The sequence below is a fragment of the Meleagris gallopavo genome, chromosome 8 (assembly GCF_000146605.3).
Source record: "Meleagris gallopavo isolate NT-WF06-2002-E0010 breed Aviagen turkey brand Nicholas breeding stock chromosome 8, Turkey_5.1, whole genome shotgun sequence".
NCBI classification, from domain to species: domain Eukaryota; kingdom Metazoa; phylum Chordata; class Aves; order Galliformes; family Phasianidae; genus Meleagris; species Meleagris gallopavo.
In genome coordinates this window covers 4227377-4247457 of record NC_015018.2, presented here as the reverse complement: position 1 = coordinate 4247457, position 20081 = coordinate 4227377, and the positions used below count along the sequence as shown (strand labels likewise).

The following is a 20081-nucleotide window of genomic DNA, read 5'->3' as shown; positions in this document are numbered from 1 at the left end:
AGGAGGAGTTATTTGAACAGGTGATAATTTGGAAGAAGTGAATACTGTAGGCTATAGTACAGCTAGTTGCGCCAGAACTTTGACACCCAGGAATCCTGCTTCTCACTGCTCTTTTCTGGAAACAGTTGACCGGGGAATAAATGTAGATGCTGACACAGTCAGAGAATTACTGGGGGAAGCCTTTTGGCCATGGCACAGTGCTAACAGCAAGTGAATCATATCCTTGTAGGCAGCTGCTTCATGCAGGGGCTGGCCAGTTTTCTTTCTTTTGTTTGGTTTCCTGTTGGCCTCATAACTCTTCTCAATGCAACAATGAGCTGGCTAGGTTGCACCCAAAGAATTACCTCTGTGGGAATGAAAATGAAGAACAAAGCCACTGTGTCCAGTAGATTTACCTCTTGCTTTTCAGCAAGTGTGCTTTCACTCAGAGATCTTGAACTTGTTCTAGTCCATGGAAAAAGCTTGTGTACCTGTTTTATCTTTAAAAAAAAATAATAATTATTGACCCTACAAATGCCCAGAGGTTAAAATTAGAATGGAAGTCCTTAATAAGCCTTTAATAAACCTTTACCAGGGAACCTTTACGATCAGTATTCATTTAGAATCGCAGAATTGCTCAGGCTGGAAAAGATCTTAAAAGATCATCAAGTCCAACCATAGTACCCAACTCTAACAGCTCTCCACTAAATCATGTCCCTGAGCAGCACGTCCAAACAGTTTTTAAGCACATCCAGGGATGGTGACTCAACCACCTCCCTGGGAAGCCCATTCCAGTGCTTAACAACCCTGTCTGTAAAGAAGTGTTTCCCGATATCCAACCTAAACTTAGCCTGGCACAACTTGAGGCCATTTCCCCTCTTCCTGTCAATGTGGGGGGGAAGAGACCAGCCCTGCTCTCTCAGGTATTTGAAGAGAGCAATAAGGTCTCCCCTCAGCCTCCTCTTTCCAGCCCCAGTTCCTTCAGTCTCCCCTCGTAGGTCGTATTCTCCAAGCCCTTCACAGGCCTTGTTGCCCTTCTTTTAGCACTGAGAGCTCTGGAAAGCTGCAGTCTGATTTTTAGATGCTGGTTAAACTGCATGAACGTGGCTCCTCAGCGTAGCACTGGGGATTGCAGCAGATCTTATTAGTTTTTGCTTTTATTATTGTGGTTTGTTTAAGAGATGCATGATGGCTGCAGAAACTTGACTTTTTATTTGCTTAGTTGTATAGCAGCTGTGTTCTGAGCACCATGAGAAGTTAGGCAGCGCAATGACTTACAAAAGGCTGTGGTGAATATGTTGGTATTGACAGCAATTCATAAATAACATCGGTCTTTTCTACTGAAATCTTCTCGAGTTCATAAAATCATTGATTATGGGAAGGCCTGTAGCTTTTCTTATCCAGGAGGAAAAGCCTCTGTGTCCATCTGAGTCATGCTGTCCTGTCATACAGTGTACTTTAGGAAGGAATGCAGTTATTTTTGTCACTAGGTGAATGATCCAAAGTTATGGTGAGGTATTGTTGTGAGAGTCTGTCATGAGAAGGCTGGCTTGTCCTGCAGTGGTCCTTCGGCAGGAGTTACACTTCTCTGATTTGGACCACTCAGAAAATACCTTGGGGGGCTGGTTGTAGCTGCCTGCTTCTTTCAGGCAGATTTTCTCTGTTGGCTGTATTTTCTTCCTGTAGCTTCTGATCCCATATACTTCTGTATGCGTGTGTCTGTGTGCGTCAGTTCCTTTTTTTCTAATACCCACTCTAGCCCTGCGGCTTCAGCAAAATGTTCATTACATTGACACAAGCTGCTCTGCAGGGTCGATCCAGTGCAGCAGTGATGTGCTGGTCGTCCCAGTGTCCGTCTGTTTTGCAGAGCAGTGGCTGAGTCTGAACATCAGGTACGTCTGTTGGCATCTCATGGCTGGAATGCTGCTCTTGTAGCAGAGCTCTCATTTCTGGGGGAGGCTGCTGGCTTTGCAGGTGGGTTGGTGCGTACAGACAACACAACTTTGTTGGCTGTCTGTTCTAAGCAGTAAGCAGCCCTTAAACCCACTGCACAGAACTCCTAAGGAACAATCTTAACTACTTTTCACCTAAACAGACTGCTGAATATGTCAAAAAGATGAAATAGATGTAGGGGCTCAGTGTTACCAGCCTGTGGGGGGTAGGGTGCTTTTGTTCGTGAAAGCAGGTCGTGGCAGTATTACATACTGAGAATTCTCCCTGTTGCCTGAAGCCTAAATTGGATGGTGGCTGAGTGGTTGGTGGCCGCTAATGGTGGTGTTAAGCAGCATGTTAATTGACTGAGAATCACCGGGAGCAGTTTGGTTCTGGAGGACGACCTGTGTTCAGTTTTTGCAGTAGAGCTGGAGGCAGCTGGGAGGTGAAGGTCAGAGACTTACCTGCTTGCCATCAGTCGACACAGCTCTCCCTATCCCAAGGGTGCTCCATGCATGAGAAGCAAAATCCCTGCTTTAATGAAACCCCAATGACAATATGCATTATAGAGACAGCTTTGCTGATGCTTTTATGGCATTGAGGAGATGAGTTGATCTGTAATTAGCATTCTTTCTTTTTCTTTGCAAGTCTGGAGAGTTCTGTTGTCATCTGTGTGTTAGGACTTCTGTTATCTTGCACAAGCAAGATGTAGATGCCTGGTCAGTGATGGGTGTCCGTGTCTCACTCTCCTTGCTTTCTTTGAAAAGTGTCATCCTTGTTGACACAATTCAGAGCACTTGTGGAACAGGGGGGTTTTTAAACTGTTGGTGAGGAAGCATGTTCATTGAAAAGGTGATGTTCAAAATAATAATAAAAAACACACACACAAAACAAAACAACTGAGCCAAATCAAACAACAACAAAACACAATGAAAAACCAGTACCAAAACGCACAAAACAGGCAAAAGAGGTGGAAGCTGTAAGAGAGATAAAAGGAATCTGATGATACCAGGCAGTCTGATGAAACTTTGGACTAGTGTTTTAATGTTTCCTCTATGTCACTGTGGGAAGAAAAGATCCATTATGAAAGCAGAGTTTGAGCTGAAGCGTAGCAAAGGTGAGTTACTGAGTACTGGAAACTGAATCTCAACCTCGAGAATGAGACAGCTTGTTAGTTTTTTCTGGCTCTCCCCCAGGCCTTCTCATCTGAAGGCGGAACATTCTCAGCTTTCCCACCTTTTCCCATAGCAGAGAGAATGCAGTTCTTTAATCGTGGTTGTTTTGCTCACTTATGGAAGTTTGACTTCAACCAAAACCATGGCTCCTTCTAAGTGAAGCTGCGTGCTGGTGCCTAGGGTTATCCTTCCCCAAGTGAAGGACTTCCCTTTACGTTTATTTGAACTTCATGAGGTTTCCTGTCTGCCCTTTGCTCCAGTCTGTCAAGGTTCAGGGCAGTGTGACCCTCTGTTGTATCAGACACTTGTCCCCATTGTGTCATCTGCAAACTTGCTGTGGGTACACGTTGCCCACCATCCAGGTCACTCACTGATGAAGAGGTGCAACAGAGTTATCTCTCGTATCAATGCCTTGGTAGACCACTAGTAACTGGCTTCCAACTGCACTTTGTGCTTTTGATCACCACCTTCTGAGCTGTTTTCAGTTCACTTATCTAGTCCATATTTTATTTTGTCTGAGGTTGTCACAGGAGATGGTGTTGCTAGTATTATAACATCAGGACAAGCAACATTCTGCTGCCCTCCCCTCTCCCACCAAGCCAGTTGCTTCATCATACAAGGCAATCAGGTTGGTGAAGTGTGATTATTATTATTTTTTCCTTCATACATCCATACTGACTATTCCTGATTATCCTCTTGCTCTTTGTGTGACTGGAAATGTTTTCCAGGATTAGCCACTCCCAGCAATCAAGGTGAGGCTGACTGGCCAGTGGGCCCTTGGATCCACCTTCTTGAAGACAGGATGATATTTGCTTTTCTCCAGGCATTGGAACCCTCTCCCAGTTGCTATGACCATTCAGAGGTAATTGAGAGGGGCATCACACCATTAGCCAGCTCCCTCAACACTCGTGAGTGCATCTGGATGAGTCCTTTAGGCTTGTTTATGTACAGTTGAAGTGTTCCCCTACCTCATCTTCATCCATCAATGGTATGTTATCCTTGTGCTGGACTTCCCCTATTGTGTGTGGAGCATGAGATTCCTGAGAATCAGTATTACCAGTCGCCCTTCACATCACTCCCCATATTCATTTCAGAAGGTCTTTGGCTTACTTCACCCCAACCCTGCACGATCAGACAGCATTCCTCAATTCATGTGTGTCTCCTGCCCCTGCTGCCATCTTTCTTTTGCAATTGAGTTTGCTTGGGAGCTCCTTGCTCCTCTTTGCAGGCTTCCTTCCACCTCCTGCTTATTCGATTGGACCATTCTTCAGCTTGGAGGAGGTAATTCCATAACATCAACCAACTCTTTTGCCACCCAACTGCGCTGAGCTTTCAGGAGGGGTGTGAGAGCTTTCCCCTTAATGGCCTGCAGGTGCTTCCATCTGCTTACATACCTTGTTCGAGTTTTGCAGGTGGGGTTGGCTTTCCTGATGTTTAATTTGGACGCGCAGAAATGTAGTTTGTAAGCTACCAAGATGGAATCTGTCTTAAGCAGAAATAACACCTCTTTTGGCAGAAGCCAGGAATCGAGTCTGTATTTTTGGATAGGTGCAGTATTTTCCTTGGAGCATTCAACCTGGCTTTAGTGGCTGAATCAACATGGTGCACGTAGCTGTAGAAAAAATAAAGACTTCATTTCTATTTTGTGTTCTTCTGCCCTCATGTCTTCCCTAATGTAACAAAGTGTCCCTGTCATTGGATGGATTTGATATTTACCTTGGAGCAGTCAACCTGGTTTTAGTGGCTGAGTCAAAGTCTTGCATGTAGCTATAGAAAAATAAATACTTTCTTTCTCTTTCATATTCTTTCTCTCTTGATGTCTTTCCTAATGTAACTCAGTATCTACGACAGAGCAGTTTTTCTTTCTCCTTCTCCCCTGGTATGTGTGTATATATGTACACACCCTGTTACATTGCAGGAGTATTTGCTTTGAAAGAAATCTCTCCATCTGAGGCAAACCCAAACCAAAAGTGCAAGATAAAGCTTTTGTTTTTTCTTAACAAGAAGAGAGTCTGATGAATGGCAGAAAATGATCACCTGGGAAGGACAGTAAACCTGTGAAGGGGAAGAGTTTCTCTGTTCAACTGCTGCAGTAACAAACACTCCACAGAACTGTGAACTTAAGGTTTTTTTGGAGCCGTATTGTTAAATACGGAGGCAGTGGTTTACAAAGGACCTGTGATTCCAGCTGATTAAAGCCTTTAGTTGTGGGTACAATGGATCTTTAATAATCCTGCAAGATTTTCTCATCTAATGTTTGGATGTAAAGCATCAGCATTCTGGGATTGCCAGTCCCTCCTCCCATCCATGTAAGAGCTGCTGCAGCAAACCTAAAATTACTGTAATTTGCCTATGGAGGCCAGGGAAATTCCCCCACTGAAAAAAAAAAAAAGCCGTTACTGCACCATGGAAGATATAATTGTATTAAGACCAAATTTTAACTCCTTGTTGGCATTCTAAGCAATCTCCAGGTACTGCAAAACTTCCCAATACTATTCCATTTTTTTGTGTTCAGTCTAAACAGTTAATTTGGATGAAAACTCTGTAAGCATATAGACTAAATAATCTTTGCTTGTGCTTATAGGATAGTTTGCAAAAGCAAACACCTTGCTTTTCATTTAAGAATCTGTTATCTGAGGTCTGAAGGTACGTTTGCTACCTTTTGCTTCGTGTGAGCTGTAGAAGATGAAGTAGCAGTTCAAGTGCTGAGGTTCTAACTCAGCTGGAGCAGTGCATGTTTAAGCACCATATTTTTGCAAAAAGCCCAGACAGACGAACAATTCATAATTACTACATAAATAAATGGGACAAGAGAGCAAGTCCACCTCTTCAGAAAACTCGGGTATTTATCTTTACTCTTTTGAGTTCTTTTAGACTCACTGTAGAGTTACGTTTTTGTGAGCTGTAATTGTAGAGGTAAAACCTTTCTGGTGATTCTTCTGAAGCACAGTGTTTAACTGTCAAGGGAAGCTCTGCTGAATATTCTTCTGAATTAGGCCTCTCTAGTGAGGGTGGAGAAAAAATAATTTCTTCTTAGTCTAGGAAATCATGCAGCGTGATAATATCCAAGTAGTGTCATCCTTTGGGAGCAGTGAAGAACTTGAAAAAGAAACAGACGCTTCCTGTGGCTTGAATTTCCAAGAGCACGGGAAGGGTGGTGGAGTCCAGTTTATTTACACATCTGCCTCACCCAGCGTGGACCAGATTATCTTGAGTATTTCTGGATTTGGATAATCCATTGGGAATAACTGAGTGCTACAGGATGTCGAGGAAATTGTCCTCATCTGTTTTGATTTTTCAGGGACTTGCAAGATAGTACTGAGATTAGAATGGCATGGTGGTTTGCTCTCAGGCATAGAGGCATAGAAATTATCTGGTAAATGTTTGAAAGATATGAATGTAGAAAGGAAACCTTTCTGACTGGTGTCGCACTAAAGAAAGAAAAGTCAACACAAATGCCACCATGCAAAGAGAAAAAGATTTAAGATATTTGACTATAACTTACTTCAGCAATCATTGTTCTGTGTATACAGCATAGTATATTTGTTTTGTTAATATTGAGAGAACTAGTAGTTTTTCTAGTAGGTCTGTACACAGGCTGTCAACATATTCTTGGTCGTTAAAGCTAACTATATTAAGGAGGAGCAAGTTGAACTGAAACCTGATACTTGCAACTGAAATCTTTGCACGTTCATCCTTCTTAAGCTCCCAGCTCACTTAGCAGCAGCACTTAGCGGAACTCAAAATGTGCCAAAAAATACAGTCTTTCTGTCTGTGGTGTGTGATCTTCTTTGGGGTCAAAGCTGCTGAGCCTTGGCCATGGTGGGAGCAGGATGACTAACCTTGCTCAGCTTAGTGCTCAGCACTGTAGTTAGACACAAATTCTGGTGGTTGTAGTAATGCGTATAAGAAATAGAATGATTTGAAGTCTTGGTAAATGCTGAATTTCTTGTGGGATATATCAGTGGTGTTGGTGGAAGGACTAGGTAGTGATGTTTCTGCAGAATTGATACTTGCACATCCTAAAAGGAGGAAATGGGACTAGAGCAAATGGCCTCCTGGTCTGTAAATACCTTCCCCAGAGGGAAAACCTATCATGAGTGAGAGGTCCCATTTGGAGGTCTCAGAAGAGACTGTGGTGAGTGCTTCCCTGTAAAGCAGCCACAGGTGACGGGGCTAGTTAGTTTGGGAATCTGTGTGGTATTAGTGTCTCCTAAATGTTTTAGCCAGTTTTAAGCAGTCAGAATGAAATAAAGCATGGCTGACATTTCGTACTTTTGCTGTATTAGAATCTCCACTGTTTTCCATGCTTGCCTGCGCCCTGTGCTTCTGCGGCACAAGCAGTGCTTCCTACAGGAAGCATTACACGCTTTCCTGGTAGGACCATGTCCTGCTGATGTCCCTGGTGTTGGGAGCACAGAGGCTGTGCTAAGCACCCAGCGCTTTGATCTTTGTCCTTCTGTGTTTCTTGTCTGCATCACAGCAGTCAGGGCTATAAAAACAAGATAGAGCAGGCCAGCGTACAGAAATAGGAAGCAGGAATGCTTTTATCTCACTCTAGCAATTGGCAGAGCGGTCAGTACAGCCACGTCTTGGGCTGTTCCAGAAGCAGCCTGTGCTGTTGCACTGCCGTGTGTTTGCCCTTCCTGGGGAGGAGCGGGAAGGGCTGTGTACACATGGGGATCTTCTCATCCTTCTGCAATGAGTGCCTCGGGATCACTGAGCTCCATTCCATCTGCTTATCGGATCAGCCTTTGAAACCAGCACTCGCAGCGTCCCTGGGAGAGGCGGTACTGAAAGAACACGTGTTAGGTGGTGATGTTGCACAGCTCCATCCTGTGAGGCACTGATAGTGCCCAGTGCACTGCCACAGGCCGTGCTGCAGATAGCTCCTTATCGCTTCTCTGGTGGTGTTCCCCCTGCCTTGAGGACAGCGGATAATTGAAGCTGTCTCTGTCTTCAGAGTCTTTGAAGGAGGTACACAGGCCAAGGGTCTGCCTCCTGGGCCTGACAGAGAGGACAAGGTGCTCGCTGTGGAGCAGCAGGGATCAGTTGTGTGTTTAGGAGTTGTGTGTTTAGGAGCGTTTAACCCACCTCACCACCCTGCTGACACTCTGCACAAATATTTTGCAGGCTAAGGAACTGGATTTCTCTCTGATTTGCATTCGGTGCAACTCTCATGGTATGCAAACAGTGCTCAGGATGTGGGGCTGAGCTGGTTTATCATTGATGGGATAAAGCCTTTTCCACAGGCAGAAACAGGGTCACTGACCTGTGGCGCAAAACAGGTACATATTAACTCTTGCTTTTTTAAAAAAAGTTGTTAATTTCACTTCTACTGGAAAGTGCTTTCAGGTGTTCTGGGTTAATAAGAAACTCCTCTGGATGGTAAGGGAGTGTCTGCAAAGCCTGCAGTTGGCATTTGCAGGAAGGGGTGGTGCTGCTGCTGAAGGAGAGAGGAAATCTGAGGAAACAAAATATTTCTCTCACTTCTCTGTCCCTTCTTTGCATAGAAACCAGCATTAACAATTTCAGATCTCACTATTTAAAACAGGGATTGCTGGGCAGGTCTGTGAGCCAGCAGTTCTGTGCATTAGTGAGGTGTGTTCAGTTTGAACTGCATCATTTTCTGAAAGGAAGAATGTTTGCCTTGCAGTGCTGTGTGTAAGCCCCAAGTATGGCCATTTTGGCTCTGTTTATGCATAATAAATCAGTGACTTGCTATATTCAGCCAGCCTTGCCTCAGATCAGTGAGGCCGCTACTTGGAAAGGTTCTTTATTGCTCCTGGATGGCAGCAGCTGCCTTCCATCCTTACGTGCCATGTTTCTGATTAAGGCAAACATAGCTTGCTCTGTCAAAGGCTTTACAGAAGCCAGAGCACCTGCTATGTCCCAAACTGCTGCTATACAGAACCAGCAGTGTCATAGTGAGATGTAGGGCAGATAATAAAAGCAATTAACTCTTTGATGGAAAGATCAGTGTGTCCCATTAGAGTATTTTGAAGAAATGAACTGTTAGGTGCCTATAACAGAGGCATTTGGGTTGAGGTTTTGGTTTTGGAACAACTAAACCAAACTGGCATTCCCCTGTGGTGACTTCTTCAGTCGGATCATTTGGACACACCTGGATAATGGGACCTCTCAGAAGTAAAATAAGTGGCTCGAGAATAGGAGTGGCACTTAGCAGGCTGGGAGCTGTAGGTGTGGATGTGGGATGGAGTCACACGTGGAAAGCTCCCTGCCATGTGACAAGTGTCCCATGGCTGCAACGCTGAGTTTGAAAAGAGCAGCTTGTTCTTTGTCGCTGTTATTGAAAGCTTCCTTCTTCTGTGATCACAGTGATGTTAAACACTTGCTTTGATCTGGCTGTCTCATTGCACGTATCCTGTGTGAATGGATGGCAGTAACACACTGTGCCACCCTGATATTTGCTGAGGAGTTACACTCCACTGTGCCATCCCACAGTCCCTGCTGAGGCAATGCAGGTGTTTCACTGGTGATCCCAAGGACAGCAGCTGAGGCATTTTGCCAGGAATGGCAGCAGGACGTACACAGCCTGCAACACGTGGGATGAGCACGTTCACAAAGATGCTTCCAGTGAGATGAGGCTGCACTGAAATTCAGGCTGCTTGCATTGCTGGCAGCGCTCTCGTTTATCTGCAGCAAAAGGTCTCGTGACCAGGAAAACCTTCAGGTTTGTGGGACCCCCCTGGTGTTTCTGCTGAGCTTTTTACAGCTCTGTCACAGCGAGCACCCTGGGAGCACGGGTGCTTGCAATCCCTCTGAGCCATGGCAGTTCAGTGGAATCCCATGACCGTGTGCAGGGTCAGACAGGAGGGAGAAGCTGGGGAGCTGCCCTGGGACTGGCAGTGTTAGGGATTGCAAAACGGGCGTGGGGTCAGAGTACGGCCACGTGTTGAAATACAGCAGCACCAAGGTATTTCCCTAGTGCCCCTCTGAAGGAGGAGCAGCAGGGGAAGCTTTCAGCTGATCTTGCAGGTGACTCTGGCTTGGTGGCAAGCTGTGTGACTGTCATTTTTGCTGTGATTTTAAAATACACCTTCAGTCTTGCACACGTGTTCCAGCAAGCTGAAATTAGCTTCTCTGTTGGCAGAAAGATTTCTGTTCTGGTAAAGTGGTTCAACTTAAAAGCAGGTTGAGTTTTTTATAGGGAGAGAAACAAAAGTGTGGTTTCCTCCGGACATTGCTCTGTGACTCACACGTTGTATGACACAGTGTTCCTCTCTGGAAGCACAATTGCTGGAGCTGATGAATGTTTCATGGACCTCCAGAGTCACCCTTTGTGTTGGATACAGCTAAAGGCTTAACCAGGCAGTTATGGGAGTTTGTTTGAAAGATGGACTGGCAATTCTACGAGGTATTCATTAATGCTTCTAGTGTATGTCAGAACCCAATTATGGTGTATTTGATGAGCTTTCTTCTGTTTCAGAAGTAAATGTCGTCTCTTAACTGCTCTGCTCATAGAAGTGGTAATGGCTGTTAATGCTGTAATACAGATGAAGTAGTTTTGGATTTCCCTCTTTAAACTAGTTAGGAAAATTGAAAAGATTTTTTTTTTTCTGGTCATCCACTGCACTTGTCTTTTTAGCTATAAGCCTGTTGAAGATCACGTTATGAGAATGAGGAATATATACATCTGCTAGCTGAAACCCCTCAGAAGGGTAGAGCAGTGGTGGCCAGAACAGCTTTGTTTTAGAGATGTGGGTTTTTACCTCATTAATAAGAAGTGCTTCACTTCTAGGTCACACAGCTGAGAGCACTGAACAATCATTCAAAGCTGTTTGAAACTTACCAATGTTCTCACCTTTGTGTTTGCTTTGAAAAGGCATTTCAGCTTAGGAAAAGTGATTTAAAAACCCACCTTGGAGCTAGAAGTAATAAGCTTGAGGAGATGGGGTTTGTTGCATTCACAGCATCTCTGGAGAGATCTGTGCTACAGATTGCACAGAGGTTTTACTATAAACTAGGTCACTAGATTTGGGGTGAAATGTTGAAGCAGAGTAATAGGCAGCAGTTTCCCACTGGTGTTGGCTTGTTTGGCACATCATGGCACTGAATGCTAAGTGAAGGAGAGGGTTTGATGCTCATAGCAAACGCAATCAAGTAAGAGATGTTTCCTTTCAAATGGTGAGGCGGTTGTGTTATGGTTAAGACCAAAAAACTTCACTTTGAAGAAAATGGGCTGTATATTTCAAAGTGTTTAAAAATATGTTCTCAAACTGTTGTTGAATGCAGTGTTTTAAAGCAAACGATGGTGGGATTAACTTCTTTATGGTCTTGTGGCATATTTTTGCTGGTTTGCTGCATCAGTGACCAGAATCAGATAACGGGAAAGAACAATGCTTAAAAGGTTTTTAGGATACTTTCTCTGTGAGATATGAATGGTGAATGTGGGGATTTATATGTTGCTCACGTGTAGCAATCTGAATGGGACCTCTCTGATAGATGATGATGATCCAAGAAATGCATAACCAGCCTGAGCTCATACCTGCTTCTGCATTGTGCTGGTGGTGATCCTTGGTAGCCAGCAAGAAGCGTGCCTTTGTGTTGGCCCCGTAAAATGCGTCCTAAAAAGGCAGGAGTGTAGCTGCTTCATTGAAGCCCTGCTTTGCAAGGAGAGCTGTTTAGTAATTTAAGGGGAAGCCCTTTAAAAGCTGACTTATCTCACTTCTGAGCTACTTGTTCTTTACCAATTGCTTTTAAATTTTATTTTTGTTGACCTCTTCTTTTCACTGAGTTAGGCTTCTTAGGCATTCTTCTCTCTTGTTATAGAAAACCACTTTTACAGCTCTCTGCTTTTGGTTTTCTGGCCAAGCCAGTGGCTCAGCTGGAGACAATGTTGTCACCTGTGAGTGCCATGCCTGCAGAAAAGCTTGCAAGTTCCTGGTATTTCAAGTTGAGAAGTGATCATCAAAGCCATGCCACTATTTTCCTTTTTCTGTGTTGTTGTGCTTGGGACTTGCGTTGGGTCACCTTGGTGTAAGTAGGAATGACCTGTTACTTCCACTGGACTTTACTTCCCACCTTTCTTCCTGATGAGCATGGAAGGAGGTGACCCAATATAATCTACTTGCTGTGACCTTTTGTTTTTAGTACTTAGGCAGATTTAAGATGCCAAGGCAAGGAAGGCCTTTCCCCAGCCAGGCTTCAGGAACGATGCTCCCCAAGCAGTGTCAGCGCTGCTGGAGCTACTAAGAAACATTTGTGCTGAAGCTCAGTAGTAGCTGTTTCTTTGAAATGCTAGCAATCATCCTCAGATCTAGCATTTTGTCACATGGCTCATCTCCTGATTAGCGACAAACAGGCACACACTGCCTGGCTGACTTCAGGCATTTTTGTGGTGATCATCATCCATAGCAATGCTTGGGAAGGTAGACGTGAAACAAAGCAACTGCCACTTAACAGGAAGCACAACTCCAAGATGTTCCATCCCTTGGAAGGAAAATGATGTAACCACTTCAGGCTGTCCTCCCTGGTAGCCCTTGGTCTGATTATGTCCTGGCTGAAGTCTGTAGGAAAGGGAAAAATGACAACTAAACAACAACAAAAAAAGCTATGCAGGTACTTTGGAAAAGTCCATTAAGCATATTTCTTTTAGTTTGTTTAGGGCTGTACGTGATATTAAGTTGCATCTGCCTGGACACATGCAATATTTAAATGCATAATGATTAAATGTGTTTAGAAGGTGTTCCAAAAGCTCGCTCCTAATTACCTCCAATTGTTAAACTGCCCTGCTCTTAGCCCCACCTCAGCCATGGGAGAACAAGGCTGGCTGCGTTCCGTGTCTTCCAGTCTCTGAAGCCACACAGCCATAGGTGGCTAGGAAAATACAGCATAAAGATAAGACCTACGGGAGCAAGCAGGAGCATTTTGGTCAAATCTGAATGCATTTCTTGTCAGAAGCGATTCATTAAGTTGGCTGCTGTCCTCTGCCCCATTATGTATTGACCCAGGTAGACATGGTGTCATCTGTGCAACAAGGAACCCGTGGCCTGTAGTGTGCCATATAATTAGTCCTGAAATTTCTCATCTATGTGCTCAGTAGGAAGAGTTCACAGAACTGATGCTGAGTGACACTGAAGACATCTGCAGGTAATTCTGCTTCAGAATCTCTCTGTGGAAGTGGGATGAGGTTGGGCAGATCCATTGGTGAGGTGTTGGTTTGCATACACAGACACATGTTTACCCACACTGAGGAGACCTCCAGGCATTGATTTTTCTTTTGTGTATGTGTGTATATGTACACACACATACACACATAAATGGAATGTATTTTTAAACTAGGATGGGATAAGTGAGCTTTGAGGCATTCACCTCTGTTTAAAGTCCCTTCTTCGTGTGCCTGTTAATTTGGTTATGCAGATTGAGGCAAGAAGGCAGATAACAATAAACCACGTATCCAGCACTACTGGGTAAATCATTAACACAAGGTCTCAGTGCCTGCAAACACCGCTAGAGAAGTTCCTCTCCCCTAAATCTCCCCTCTTCCAGAAGGTAAGAAACAAAGTGATTTGCAGGTCTTTGTATAGCGTGGGCTTTTGTTGCTGGCGTGCGTTCTGTTCTGGTTGGAAAAGCAACGGAATCCAGCGGGTTGGGAACAAGAGGGAACCTCCTTCCTGTGCCAAGGCACACAGCTCTCACCTCAAACTGGATCAGGAAGGTGAGGCAGAGGGGGAAAACCAAGCTTTGAGTGGAGTTCACTTACGTTTTGGTGTTGTGCTGGAAGAACTATAGGTAGGTGACATTTTTATGTCGTAGGAAAAAGCAAGAAATGTTCTGCAGCAGGTTGGGTGGATGGGGAAATTAGCATCCTATCTCTGTTTGTTGGAGCAACTGGAGGCCAGGAAGGGTTTTTGGAGCAAACGGCGATAAAGATGTGCAGGTATCCACACAGCAGTGAGTGCAGTGTGTCCTTGTGGGCTGCTGCTGTCTGGGTAGTGGGGAGCACTTCTAAGATCTCCCAGCTGGGCTGCTCACCATGAGGCTGCGCTCCTCGGGCAGCAGCAGCCACGGAGCACCTGCTGAGTCCCATCACCTTTTGCCACAGCAGCATTACTCAGCTGCCCCTAAGTACTGTGACTCAGTAGAAAAGCTTAATTTTAAATGAGTTAAAGGCTGATGGGCTGATTTGATTGGTGGCTTTGAATCTGCCAGTTTGAGCAGTCTAGGTGCTGCATCTTGCCATGCTTAAATCCACACCAGGGTTTGCAGGCATTTAAGAAAGGGCTTTCTCCAGTGTTTTGATACTTCTTATCTGTTTGTCCTGTCTGTACGTGCTTTAAATTCTATCAATGACATTTCCAATAAGCTTCTTTTGTTCAAATAATTTGTACTGTAGGTAGCAGGTAACACACAAAAACATGTTATAGGAAGAAGAGTAAAAGTAGCTTCATTTTCCATGTTTGTGGCTGTTAGGATGAAAAAAAAAAAAAGGTCTTAGTTTAGAAAGGACTCAAACTGTTCTAGCTGCCCATGTCCCAAAGCATACAAGGCTGAAGCTGTGCAGCATGGAGCCAGAATCAGTGTCTTAGCTTGCTCTCTCCAAGTTGTGCCCTTTGAGATGCTGAGCTCTCAGCCAGACCCCCTTAGGTGACTGACCTGCCTGCTTTCTACTTCTCTCCTGGAAGCTTGTGCTTTTAAGACTGAGAACCAGCATCATGCTGATCCATGTGGCTGGGCGCCCTGCACAGTCTGTGCTCTGCATCCCCACAGAGGTTCAGAAGAACTCTGGCCATGCAGGAGAGTGCCCTCCTTGCTTGGCTGACTTTGCAGAGTGACTGTGCACTGTCTTTTAAAGCCTGTCATTTTAAAGCTGCTCTGCTGCATGAAGAGAGAATTCAGGGTTTGTTATGTATGTCTAATAGTGGGGCACGTGGAGGCGATGAGCTCAAACCTTCCAGTGGTCAGTGGGATCTGCAGCCCAGCATCCTGCGTCTGTCAGATTCTCCTGCAGCTGAGTTAGGCGCTGGCTGTCCTGTGAGCTGCTTCTCCGGTACCTCTGTGCCTTTTTCCTTGGACATTTTAGGGATAAGAGGTGCTGTCTGGGACTTCAGCTGCTTTACATGAGCTGTGGCAGGAGAGCGGCAGTCCTCTGGATAGCCGGGTAGCGATGCTCAGCTGTCCTGGGCGCAGGACCTGAAGGAGAGGGGAGAGAGCCCAGTTTCAGCTATCTTGAGTTGTATGTGCAGGGGAGCACTGGAGAGCGTATCAGCTGCTCCTCGTGCACTTGCTGTAGGGCTGTGGGTGGCATTTTCCAGGAAAACCAGCATGATGGAGTGCTGCGTTGTCACCAGCTGCTCTCTGCAGCTGCCTGCACGGCAGGGAAGGGGGGGAATGACTCCAGTTAAAAATAGAAAGGGAGATTAGGAAACTCAAGGTACGGTTTCGACACGCAGCTGAGCTGCTCTGATGACTCGCTGCCGCCACCGAAAGGGGAAGGACTTGCTTGTGCTTGTGTGACTGCGCAGCTGGTTTGGCTGCCTCACCCAGCAGAAAGCCCAGCCAGGAAAATAGGAGTTTTCCACCATGTGGTCACACAAGAGAGAAGGGTGGGGATGTAGGGCCGGAGGGGAGGGGATCTGAGTGCCTGCAAGTAGATCGTTTAACTCCTCTGGAACAGGTAATCTGAGGTGTGCAGGAGCTGCATTCAGGTGAGCATCTCAAATGCTTGGTGTTGATATTGTTGGCTCTCAGCGTGCTCAGCTTGGGGTGAAAGCAGCTGTGGTGTGTTTGTGGCTGGTTCTAGCTGTGGCTTGTTTAGTTTTCGTGTCAGTCTGTGTAATTTAAGTACAAAGTTATAAGGAGATTGACTTTGCTGTTTGTAGTGCTCATATTCTGATAGTCGATGGGGAAGGTTTATTGGAGGAGTTTGGAAAACATTTGAGAAGTACTGGAGCCTTACTTTCACTTACTGAATGTGTTCTGCCTGGATATGATATTATACGTTTGTAAGAGACTTCAGTGTGCAATAGACATGTGAAATGTCAGGAGGAAGCTGGCAACAGGCTATCCAGTGGTGAATATATTGTGTGCATTGTGGGCTGCATACTTCTTAAGAATTGCTTTTAGAAAGCTTCCATTATATGGTGTCCTGTCAGCAGCTCTTCACTCTCCCTTTCTGTCTAGTCTTTGTACTTACCACAAGTCCTTGTAACTTTGAGTATATTTTCTATAGCCTTTCTAAAGTACGGACAAAAGCCAGTTGAAGAAATCCACAATTTTCTTTGCTAGAAAGTTTGTTTTCTTGTTTTTTTAAAGTTCTTTGTGGATTGGTGTTTTGGTGGTGGTGGTTGGTTTGGGTTTTTTTAGCCTGTGTTGGTCAGCCTCGAGAACAGTGGGATTTCTCAAGCTGCTTTTGTTTCAGCGGAGTTCCCAATGTTATAGCTCTCCCAATAACCAGTGAAATGTCCTATTAAGTACCAAAATATGAGGGAATACTCAGGGTATTCCAGATGCTTGGTACAGCAAGCGTGCTGCACCAGGTGCTGTCTTTCTGCATGGGGTATGGAGGAAAAACAGCATTTAGTTCAGCACATCTTTGGTAATGTTTAGTGATATAATTCTTAGTCCAGAAATCCTGTAATGTAACACTTTGCCTGGACAAACAGTATTTATTCTTTTTAGGGGGTTGTGTGCATGTGGCTGTAGAGAAAAACCTGTGTAGAACTCAGTGAAATTCTGTACCAAGTAAAATTCTGTGTTCTCAAGTGAACTCTAACAACTGAAGTTCTTCTTTTCAACCTCTGGATGAGAGTTCTTCATTCAAGAAGCTAGTTTTACTCAGTTCAACTTCAAAATGTTTCAAGATGCTTTCTCCTTTGGTACTGGGCAGCTTCTTGTAACCAGCAGTACAGAGGATCTGTTAAAAAAGATCCCTTTAGTGGGGCAAGTAGACCTTTCATCAGTAAAGATGACAGTGTTGTTAGATTTAATTTTTAGAAACTGTGAGGTTTAACTCAGTTCAACCCAGTTTATTTATACTGGGGAATCTAATGCTTTGTGGCTAGTGAGTGTTAAGTAGGTACGATAAATAATTCCTAGGAAGACCACTTGTTTTGATGCATCTTTGATTTTGATTTCTTAGTTTTTTTTTTTTCCCATATTATTTCTTACTCCTTCTGTATCTTAATTATTCTTTCCTTCTAATTTGAGAAGCTTTTTGGGGGCCTTTTGTTTGTCTGTTCACGCCCTACCTGAATCCACGGCAAGGCCCTGGCATTGCTCAGCCTTCTGCATGTGGGTCCCTTGCAGTACTTCGGGTAGAATAACAAAGATCTGATTTGAGCAAGCCTCAAGGAACTGTATTTTGTGTTAGTACAGCTGCGGAGAGATAGTGGGGAGTTGCTTCAGAAGAGGAGGGCATCTGCTTCTGGGAAGCACTGAAGCTAGTAAGTGCAAATACTCTATTGCAAATTCAAAACTAGAACTCAAAGCAACTTTCAGCTGCATTAAGGTTTCTTTGTTTCCAGGGATCTCCTTGCACAGCTTATGTGTTCTGAAGCTACAGCTGTTTGCATGGGGCTGCGCTTTGGAGGAACGACAGAGCTATTCCAGGAGGCTGGAGTAATCCCTCAGCCGGGAGAAAACTTTGTGCCTGTTTTGATTTCTGAGCTACTAAACTTACGTAAACAACCCTCTCCTAAACCATAAATATTTTTCAGTGGTAGGATTATCTTCCCGTGTAATCAAGTTACAGCTATTTAGCAAAGGGACTATTTACAAGTTTTTGTCATGCTGTGCGGCGGCCTGGTTTTTGCAGCTTGTGAGAGAAGGGTGGGAAAAGAATGGATCCAATAATTCAGTTAGACTGAAAGCGCTCTTACCGAATGAGATTTATATAGGGAAAAAGTTTTGTTAATGCTTAATGTTCTGTAACAGTCTGCAGAGGCATAACCCAGCGGTCAGCACAGGAGCTGCCGTCAGAGGAGTTTATTTTGAGTGATTACAGAGCCTGCTGTGCCTTTCATTTCAGCGGCCAGAGGTCACTACTGAACGCGGCCATTGTTTGTTTACAGTCCTCCTGATCCTCTCAGGTTGGTTCTCCTTCCTTTGAAAACCTTTGAAAGAGGAAAAGGAAGAGGAGGTAGGCAGGGCTTACAGAGAACTGCAGGAGAGTGGGGGAAGGGAGTGGGTGCTGCTGCTGGTTAGAGGAAAAATTAGGAAATAAGAAGCTCCAGAGAGCATGAACATCCACTGTTTGTTGTCTAGGTCTTGTTTGGGTTGAATACTGTCTTTCTCCCTGTTTTTGTTAGATTCTGGTTCAGTTTGCAGTTCAGCTTGCTCTTCTGATGAATCACAGAATTGTTAAGGTTGGAAAAGACCTCTAAGATCATCTAGTCCAGCCGTCAAGCATGCATCATAGGTCTGTATCAATAAATGTGGCTTTACATAGAGCTTTGAAAAGTGTTTTGAAATAAGAAGGAACTCCTGTCTACAAGTCCCTTTTAACTCAGGTAAACAGAAGGATTATTTTTTTCCACTCCATATGAAAGCTTACATTCAGAAGTCACTCAGGGTATGAAGACGACTACGGTTCTGTTGAGCCTCTGAGTAATTAGGGAGGAGGCAAGTGCAGGCTGACGCGTGTCTCGGGGCAGAGCTGCTAGTTCTGGAGCTGCAGCAGGGACCTGTTATGCTTTCTAGTATGGAGGAAAGGAGTAGTGTGAGGTCCCCTAAAGACCTACACGCTGCTGTCTTGGACCTTTGGATGTCCTGCTGTAGAGAAGCTGCTGGGACAGTATAGCACAGCCTTCATCCAGAACTTGCTTGTCTGGCTGCAAGTTAAAGGCCACCGCAAAGTCCCCTTTGCAAATATGGGGGGGGAGGTAATAGGATAATGTGAAAATACTTTACCCTATGTTATAATTTTGTAGGTGAAAGGTTGTTTGCAAGTAGGAATGCAGTTAATTTTCATGACTGAACTTGGAGGTGTCAGCAAAATTTGAATCAAATTTTGGAAGAGCAAGAGGGGAAAGAAAATGTGCGCTGTAAACATGAGCACTGTATTTGTCAGTCTTCTGCTTTAAAAAAAAAAAGTAATGTCAGTGATCTGGGACAAATCCTCCATCACTTGACATTTGTCTTGAGGTTTGGTTCTGCCTTTCAACAGTTTGACCTGACTAGGTAATACACAAAGCAGAGAGATTTCTGTTAATTGTAGTGTCTGTTTCAATGTGGATCATCAAGATGAATCAGGATGCACCAGTTGCTGGTATGAAACTTCCTTGCTTGCTGACTGACCCTGAGGTTTGTGCCCTCCATCCGGAGCCATACATCCTTTTGTCATCAACAATTTGTGCAGCACCTACAGTAACAGGGCCTACTGCTTATGTAAGTGTACGCCTGTATATTTTACGTCCCCTGCCTGCCCTTCATATTTTATTTAACAAAGAGTGCAAGGAAATTGGTTACGTAGCAAAAAATGGCTTTCAGTGAAGTTGTAAAATAAGTTTCCTGATTTTGTCCTGGTGCTGTTTATATATGCTGTCCTTCCTGCTGCTCATGCTGCTCTTTCCCAGGATCTCCTGACACTTTGTAAACATTCAGCCCTCCTTGTTACTCATCCAGAAAATGACGAGAGCCTCCAGTGCTGCTCTGCACTGCCCATCTCCTGCGGATCCATTGTGCCCACTGGACAGGATGAGAAATCCCAGCGAGGCAGATGAGAATGTAAAATCCACTTGGTTTCACTGTGCTTGATGGAAGATGCTATTTTACTATTGGGCCGTGCTGAAAGGTGCCTCAGTGAGCAGTGTGTTGAGCAGTGAGCCCAGGGGTACTGTCTTCCTGCTGTGGTCAGGGTTATCCTGAATGCTGCCCCTTGGATGCTACCAGGCTTTGGTAATTCAACTGATCAAGAATGAGTCAGACCAGCACCGGTTTGTTCTCAGAATCAAATCGGGTCCCTGCGTTATTTCACTGATGACATGAAGTAAAACCTATAATAGGTTGGGTTATGTTTTCTTTTTTTTTTTT

General features: G+C 44.6%; 1 protein-coding gene across 4 annotated transcripts in view; it reads left to right on the top strand.

Annotated features, from left to right (window-relative positions):
* SGMS1 (sphingomyelin synthase 1) overlaps positions 1–20081 on the top strand; it is a 72897-nt gene that overhangs the window by 28818 nt on the left and 23998 nt on the right. Inside the window, exon 1 of one of the 4 annotated variants that reach the window (XM_010714149.3) lies at positions 13546–13601. The exons of 2 other annotated variants lie outside the window; for them this stretch is intronic. The gene's annotated coding sequence lies outside the window, so the exon portion shown is untranslated. Of the gene's footprint in view, positions 1–13545; positions 13602–15625; positions 15758–20081 lie in introns of those variants that run through there. One more of the 4 variants, XM_010714146.3, reaches the window with a different exon arrangement.